Source organism: Panthera pardus, unplaced genomic scaffold (assembly GCF_024362965.1).
Source record: "Panthera pardus isolate Hobbes unplaced genomic scaffold, ASM2436296v1 HiC_scaffold_20, whole genome shotgun sequence".
NCBI lineage: Eukaryota > Metazoa > Chordata > Mammalia > Carnivora > Felidae > Panthera > Panthera pardus.
This window is the reverse complement of record NW_026526766.1, coordinates 29,289,964-29,298,897: the sequence shown is the minus strand read 5'-3', so window position 1 is coordinate 29,298,897 and position 8,934 is coordinate 29,289,964.

The window sequence follows — 8,934 nt, the reverse complement described above, 5'->3', positions numbered from 1 at the left end:
TTTGACACAGAGAGAGAGAGAGAGTATGAGGGTGGTGGGCAGAGAGAGAGGGAGACACAGAATCTGAAGCAGGCTCCAGGCTCAGAGCTGTCAGCCAGAGACTGATGTGGGGCTGGAACTCGTGAATGAGAGATCATGACCTGAGCCGAATTTAGTCACTCAACCGACTGAGCCACCCAGGCACTCCTAGGGAAATTATTTTTCAATAATAGCTCTACTGAGATATAACTCACATGCCAGAAAATTTACACTTTAAAAGTGTAAAATTCAGTGATTTTCAGTATAGTCAGTATATTGTATACCACTCACCCCTATTTAATTCCAGAACTTTTTATCACCCCCCAAAAAACATCCCATAGTCATTAAGAGTCACTGGCCATTTCCCCATTATCCCAACCCATAGTAAAATTAATCTATTTTCTCTCTATATGGATTTGCCTTTTCTGGACACTTCATATAAATGGAATCATACAATACGTGGTCTTTTGTGTCTGGCTTCTTTCATTTAACATAGTGCTTTCAAGGTTCATTTATGTAACATGGTATCAGTACTTTATTTGTTTTTTATGGTTGAATAATATTCCTTTGTACGGATTATACCACCTTTGTTCATCCATTCAGCAGCTGACAGACATTTGGGTTGTTTCCACTTTTTGACTATTATGAATAACACTACCATGAACATTCATGTCTAAGTTTTTATATGGCCATATATTATCAGTTCTTTAAGGTATATAACTAAAAGTGGAATTGCTGGGTCATATGGCACGTTCATTTTAACATTTTGAGGAACTACCAAACTGTCTTTCCAAAGTGGCTGTACATTATACATCCCATCAATAATGTGAAAAGATTCAAATTTCTCCACATACTCACCAACATTTGATGTTATACCTTTTTATTACAGACATCCTAGTAACTATGAAGTGGTATCTTATTGTGGTTTGGATTTGCATTTCCCTAATAATCAATGATATTGAGAATTTTTTCATGCACTCATTGGATGTTTGTATATCTTCTTTAGAGAAATGCCTATTCAAATAATTTGCTGATTTTTATATTACTTTATTTATCTGTTTTTGAGTTGTAACAATTCTTTGTACATTCGAGATACAAGTCCCTCACAGCTATATCATGTGAAAAGATTTTCTCCCGTTATGTCAGAGTTGATTTTTCTCTTTCTTGATGATATCACTTGGCATAGCGTTTTAATTCTTGATAAAGTCTCATTTATATAATTTTTCTTTCCCCAGTTGTATGTTTCTCTGTGTTTCTATAATTGGATTTTAAAAATAACTTTTCCAGGGGTGCCTGGGTAGCTCAGCAAGTTGAGCATGGGACCCTTGATTTCAGCTCATGTCACGATCCCAGGGTTGTAGGATTGAGCCCCATGTCCAACTCCACACAGAGTGTGGAGCCTGATTAAGATTTTCTCTCTCTCTCTCTTCCTCTCCACCACTCATGCTCTCTCTCTAAAAACAAAAAAATTTTCCACCAATTAATTTCATGTAGTGAATTAAATAAGTTATTAAAAACATGAAACAATTGTGTTGTAGTTGTGGAGATGTTAAATGCAACACATTTGATTTTATAATGGTAACTTATGAGACTGCTTTTCATGATAAAGGTGTATACCTAGTCAACTTCAGTTTTTAAATCCACATTATGTCAGCAGTTCAATTATCACAATGATTTAGTCAAATCTGAAAGGGAACGGACTCCTCTGAAAATCACCATAAATAGTAACACACTCATATCATTTGACAATTGTTTCCCTTGCCCCAAATTTCACAGAACAGTTGTTCATGAATAAGGAGGGGAGGGAACATCACTTCTAAAATTATCCTGAACCTAGTAATATCAACCTGGGAAGGTCACCTCTCCTTCCTCCCGCCCCCAGAAGGGGGAACTAATTAGAATCAGGAAAAGTGAGAAAATGTGATTTGAAGTACTTTATATTTGAAAATAAAAATAAAATCTTAGTTTTATAATTCAAAATATAAAAGATGCAGTTTAACAAATATCTTCTAGGCTCTTAAGAGAAACATTGCAGAGGGGGGATGGATGAAGTAGGAGAAGGGGATTAAGAATGCACAAGGTGATGAGTTCTGAGTAAGGTGTAACATTGGTGAATCATATTGCACATCTGAAACTAATATAACACTGTATGTTAATTATACTCGAATAATAAAAAAGAAAAGGAAATTCATCAGAAATGGCAAGGATGGGGGGAAATGGTGAGTTTTATATTTGTCCAAAAGAGATGTGAGTTTTAAAATGTTGGGAAACAGGGGCACCTGGGTGGCTCAGTTGGTTAAGCTTCCGATTTGGACTCAGGTCATGATCTTACAGTTCTGTGAGTTCAAACCCCACAGCAGGCTCTGTGCTGACAGCTTGGAGCCTGGAGCCAGCTTCAGATTCTGTGTCTCCCTCTTTCTCTGCCCCTCCCCTGCCTGTGTTCTGTCTCTCTCTCAAAAATAAAATAAAACATTTTAAAAAAATGTTGGGAAATAGTGACCCAGTGGAATGAAGGATTGTTGTAAAGGGTCAAATCACAATGCTTCCACCCATCATTTAACCATGTTTAAATGTCTTTAAAGAGTAGATACGTAAGATAAACTAAAAGATAGTATTGTATAAAAAATATATATGGAGTAAAACTTGGTTCCATTCAATAATCAGTGTCCTCACATTAACTCAATTCCATAATCCCTGGGTCATTATATATAACTATGTGCTAAAAATTACATACCTTAAATACAGATATTAATTTTAATTAAGTCAGTGATTCATCTTCATAAAACGAGCAGGTTTTTTTCGAGCAGTTTTTTATAATAACTACAACCAACTGCTCTAGTTTAACCTTGTCCTATGGCTGATTCTTATTTTCACCAAAAACTGAAATTCACATGGATCATAATCTTATGATTATGTCTGGTGTCCAAACTATACCTATTTTCTAGAAGTCGTGTCAACTGTACATTTTAATTAGTTTTCAAAGAGATGGGAAATCTGAAAAATGACCCTTCAAAGAAAAATGAAAGTTTTTTTACATAAATATTATTTATATGGGACATAATTAAATATGGTGATTAATACATTTTCATTTTTGCCTCCTCTCAAAACCCCACTAAAACAGGGCAAAATAAATTAAGCAGGCATGAACCCAGAAGAATAAAGAAAGCAGCAATAGGTAACAAAGGCGAGATCTCCACAAAACTTTGGAAGCCCGAAAGCAAATCGGTGGATGGCACCTGTCATAGTAAACCAGAAAGTAAAATCTCCGCCTGCTGGGAGGATCAGCAATGAACAAGTTTGCACTGGTAAACCCTGGGATGGCTCAGGAATCGGAGGTGCTAGGTACTTCAGAAGCATGAATGCAGAGCAGGGCTAAAAGTGGAAAGAAAGTTGGTGGTGTTTGTGAGAAATAGACCCTCAAGCGGCGCTGCATCCCCTGCCCCCCACGCAGGCAGAGAATCACCCCCGCTCCTTCGCTGGCAGAAGACAAAGAGCGGTTTCACCACATGGACTCTGATATTGGGGACACACCATCCAACCTAGGGCAGGGATAAAGTTTGTCCTGAAAAACTCAAGTGTAAATGTACACACGGAACTGAGAGACCCCCAGCCCCCTATCCCCTGCTCACGTCCCCTAAAACTGGCAGCCAGGGGTATGCTCCCAGGCAAGAGCTAAGCTTATTACAGTCTGCTGGGAAAATAGCCAGCCCCCTTTTCCCAATTCTGTAGATACTGATATTTGAGGTTCCCCTATGGAAAGGACAGGTTGACACCTATCAGGACCCACTGGGGTCCACTCACTAATAGGTTCCACCCAGGTATGTGGAGTTTCCTATAAGCTCTAGTGCCTCAGTCTTAAATATGAATAGACAAAGTTTGTCATAAATTTGAAACGATCTTTTGGTATGGAAAATAAAAACAAAAACAGAAATGCAGAGAAAACAGCTAATTCAAGAAAACTTCAAAATAAGAAGGTATTACATCCATGATACGAACAGATTATAAACATGGGATGTTTGGAAAACAAGAAAGCATTTGACAATAATATATGATGGCAGAAATGTAAATTTTAACATAATATTCAAAACTAAAGTTGAAGAAGTATCCCAGTAATTAAAAGGAAAAAAGACAATTAGAAAATTAGAAGAAGAATTATAAGACAAGTAGAGCATCATTCATTCATTCAGTCAGTCAACCAATACTCATTGAATGTCTGCTTTGTGCCAGACACTGGTCCAGATATTCAGGCTACAGCAGTAAACAAACCAGTAGAAGATCTCTGCCCTCTAAGATTTCACATGTTAGTTGGAGGAGTCATAAAATAAACAATAAACATAATAAATAATTAAATTATATTTTGGGAGACAATCCATGCTTTGGTCAAAACAAAAAAAGTAGAGCAGGGTAGGGTATTGGGAGCATGGAAGGGTTTTTTGCTGTTTCTTGTTTTCATTTTAAATAAGACGATCAGTGCATATCTGATTAAGAAGGAACATTTGAGCAAAGACAGGAAAGGGGCGAGAGGAACAAGAAGCAACAGCTAGTACAAAGGTTCTATGGTGGGACCTTCCGTGGCATGTTGAAGGAAGAGAAAAAGACCAGTGTGCTGGAGTACAGCAAGCTAAGAGGGGTTTAATAGGGGCTAGTGGCAGAGCAAGAGCAAGAATTCACACCCTAAGGGCCCTTGTGGGCCAAGCTTTGACTCTTTTATTTGAATAAATATAGGGTACCACTGGAGGAGGTCCGGTAGAGGAATGCCCACTTTGGCTTTTAACATGACTATGTGGGGCACCTGGGTGGCTCAACTGGTTAAGTGACAACTTTGGCTCAGGTCATGATCTCAAGGTTTTTGAGTTTGAGCCCTGCAATCAGGCTCTGTGCTGACAGCTCAGAGACTGGAGCCTGCTTCAGATTCTGTGTGTATGTCTCTCTCTCTGCCCTCTTCTGCTGACTCTCTGTTTCTCTCTCTCTCAAAAATAAACATTTAAAAGCTTTTATTAAAATAAATAAATAAATAAATAAATAAAATGACCATGTGGCTGCGGGGCATTTGGGTGGCTCAGTTGGTTAAGCGTCTGACTTCAGCTCAGGTCATGATCACATGGCTCAGCTTGTGAGTTCGAGCCCCGCGTTGGTACTTGTGGTTGTACCACAAGTACAACCGCTGCTGAGCAAAAATATTGTATAACTGAAATAGCAGAAGAAATCTCAGAGCATCCAATGGAAAGCAGGAACAGAGAACAGAGTTCATGGATTCAGGCATATAGAACAGAGCTTTGGGGTGTCTGGGTGGCTCAGTCAGTTAGGCGTCTGACTTCGGCTCAGGTCACGATCTCATGGTTCATGAGTTCGAGCCCCAGGTCGGGCTCTGTGCTGACAGCTCCAAGCCTGGAGCCTGTTTCAGATTCTGTGTCTCCCTCTCTCTCTGTCCTTTCCCTGCTCATACTGTCTCTCTCCACCTCTCAAAAAATGAAGAAATGCTAAAAAAAAAAAAAAAAAAAAAAAAAAAGAACAGAGCTTTGAATTTGTTGAATTTATTTTTATTTATTTCTGACTAGTCTATATTTCCTCAAATAAACCCATATTACTTTTTAAATGTTAAAGAGCTTGCTTTTGCTCTTAGGGTCAGGTCCTGTTGTGAGTCACTTTGGAAAACTGGACGTGAACCTGAGAACTACCTCACCTGCCCAGAGTTCGGCATATAGTAGCAGAACGGGGGTTGAGGGGAGGGAGTGGTTAAATCGAGAAGGAAGGAGGAGGAGGCCCACCTCTGTGATCTTGCTCATTAACTGGTTCTGCAGACCTTACTCAAAGTTTCCCTCCCCGAGGTGCTCCCAGCACAGAGCTGGCTCAGTGCTTCCCGAAAACAAGGCGGAACGCCCAGAACAGGGGCCACAGACTCAAATACTTTTGGGGTCAGCCAAGTAACAGATGTGGCAAGGTTGAAACTGTTCAGTCATATTATAACTCGGGAGGGCGGAGAAAATGCACGTCTTAGGTTGGTTATCCAGAAACAGGCCTGGTGTGTAAGTGATTTACTAAGGAGGCCCCTCAAGAAACCAGGGAGGGGATGGAGGATGGACAGGAGAGGGGAAGAAACCAAGCAAAGGTTCAACGTCAGAGTCTGCACCTGCAGGTGAGGTAGCTCCTGGAGCCCACATCCAGTTTCCAAAGCAAATCACTGCAGGGCCTGACTTTTAACACAAAAGCAGAGAAGCGAAAAGAGGTAATGAGCGCTCCTGCAATTTCTTTGAGTCTACTTAATAAGATCTCCTTCATGATTCCCTACCCATTGGTTTGTGGTGGGGGTACAGAGCAGAGAAAGAGTTTTTTAAAAAAAAGGAACTGTTAGTTCTATCTGGCTTAAAGGTTCTCATCTGTTCACTTGGTGTAGTCAGTCTTTTTAGGTGGGCTTGGCCTTCTCAGATAGAAATATTTACTTGTTCACTTGCCCCACCCCTCCCCCCTTGCTTCTCTTCTTAAGGTGGTATCTTGAACTGTAGGGGGTCGAGTATGCTTTCTACAACTCCTATGACAGAGAAGGGCTGGGGGCTCCAGTTGAGGAGTCCTTTGACTTCTCTGGCCTCTGGGATGACGGCTCTTAGTCCCTCTGTAACTCCCCCAGATGTCATTCATCCCTGGTTTGGTCTCTGTCAGTTTGATCACAGTCTGGGGTGATTCCCTCCTGACTTGGTGTCAATCACACTGGCCTCCACCAGCTGTAGATCCTGGGGTCTGTGCCATGTTGTCCTTCCATCTTTTGGGCTCGGCAGCCGCAGGCTTATTTACTGCTTACTTACTATCCACTCATTCAAGTCTTAACTCACCCCACACTGGTGTGGGGAGCACCAGAGGCAAAAAATGTGTTGTGGCAAAAAACAATTTTTATTGTGGTAAAATTATATATAACTTGAAATTTGTCGTTTAAACCATTTTAAATGTCAAATTCAGTAGCATTAATTCAATTCACTGTATTATACAACCATGACCACTATTTCCAAAACTTTTTCAACGTCCCTAATAGAAATTCTGATTTCCCCTTTCCCCCAGCCCCTGGTCATCTCCCACCTACTTTCTATCTCTCTGAATAGAGATATTCTAGATATTTCTTGTTAGTAGAGTCATACAATATTTGTTCTTTTGTGTGTCTGGCTTATTTCACTTAGCACAACGTCCTCAAGTTTCATCCATGTTGCAGCATGTGTTGGAACTTTATTCCTTTTTATGATTGGATTATGTTCTGTTGTATGTATATACCTCATGTGGTTTATGCATTCATCTCTTGGTGGACACTTGGGTTGTTTCCACCTTTGGCTATTGAGAATAATTCTGCAGTGAACACTGGTGTACATGTATCTGATTGAGTCCCCATTTTCAATTCTCTGGGGTAAGAATTCTTTGGGGTAGTAGCAGATTTTTGGGTCACATGGTCATTCTCTGTTTGAGGAACTAACTGCTAAACTGTTTTCCACAGCAGCTGCATCATTTTATATTCTTTTTTTTTTTTTTTTTTTTTTTTTTTTTGAGAGAGAGAGACCACACACACACATACATGCAGGCAGGGGAGGGGCAGAGAGAGAAGAAGAGGGAATCCTAAGCAGGCTCCATGCTCAGGGCTAAATCCTGATGCGGGGCACCATCCCACGGCCCTGGGGTCATCATTAAAGCTGAAATCAAGAGTTGGACGCTCGAACAACTGAGCCACCCAGGAACCCCGATTTATATTCTTACCAACAATTTATGAGAATTCCAATTTCTCCACATCAACACTTGTTATTTTGTTTGTTTGTTTTTGTAATTTTTTTTAAATAAGAGCCATCTTAGTAGGTATGAAGAGGTTTTGATTTGTATTTCCCTACTGACTGATGAAGTTGAACACCTTCTCAAGTGCTTATTGGCGATTTGTGGATCTTCTTTGGAGAAATGTCTATTCAAGTTCTTTGCCCATTTTTAAATCATGTTGCCTGTCCTTTTGTTACAGGCAGATTTTAAGAGAAGTATGAGGACAAGAGACCCTTGTGCCTTCAGTGAGGGCCTTACAGAGTCCAGACGGCTCACATCCCGGACTGAGTGTCTCTCATGTCTCTGTATTCTTTCCTCAGTTCTCGGTGCTAAAAAAGGTTGTGCTTTTCTATTCATTTTCCTATAATATACTCTCTTTCTGACATTAAGAGTGATAGGTAAATTCCATAGGTAAATTGGGTTTTCCTGGCCTAAGCCAAGTTACCGCATTTTTTTCATTTGGATATTCTTTGCTATTTTAAAACTCTTTCTATCCATGTAGAAGAATGCCTCTGATTCTGCACTTAGACAGGCAAAAGAGAATGGCATGTTAATAATGTTCAAAGTATTATTTCCATGACACATAAATGAGTTAGGCCTGGCCTTAGTGGTGTGTGTGTGTGTGTGTGTGTGTGTGTGTGTGTGTGTGAGTGCACACGTGTGATGGTAGCTATAAACTCCATCTAAAGCAGTACTTTTCAAATTTTAATATATATTAAAATCACCTGGGTATGATCCTTGGTTTACAAGACCTTTAACAAGCTTCCAGTTGACAGTAATGCTGCGGGTCTGTGGTTTATCCATTGATGAGCAAGGTTTTAGAGGATAACTTACACATTAGAAACTTTTTGTGAATATGCCCTCAAGTAGTTCATGGACCAAATATGAGTTTAACAAACAGTTTCCATGCTTGAAAAATGAAGGGATATGCTAGATCACTAAAGATTTCCACAAGGTACCTAGTACAGGAATCTCAAACTCAAGTGCTTATAGGCATCAGTCTGGGTTCAATGGAGACCATTAGGCTGGAGAATTTCTGCGTGTGGACAGTGCACTCTGCTCTTGAACTCTAGCTGATGGTTCCCAGGCAGAAATGCTGGCACAGAGTGTCCATACTGTCCAATTTCTTAAAGA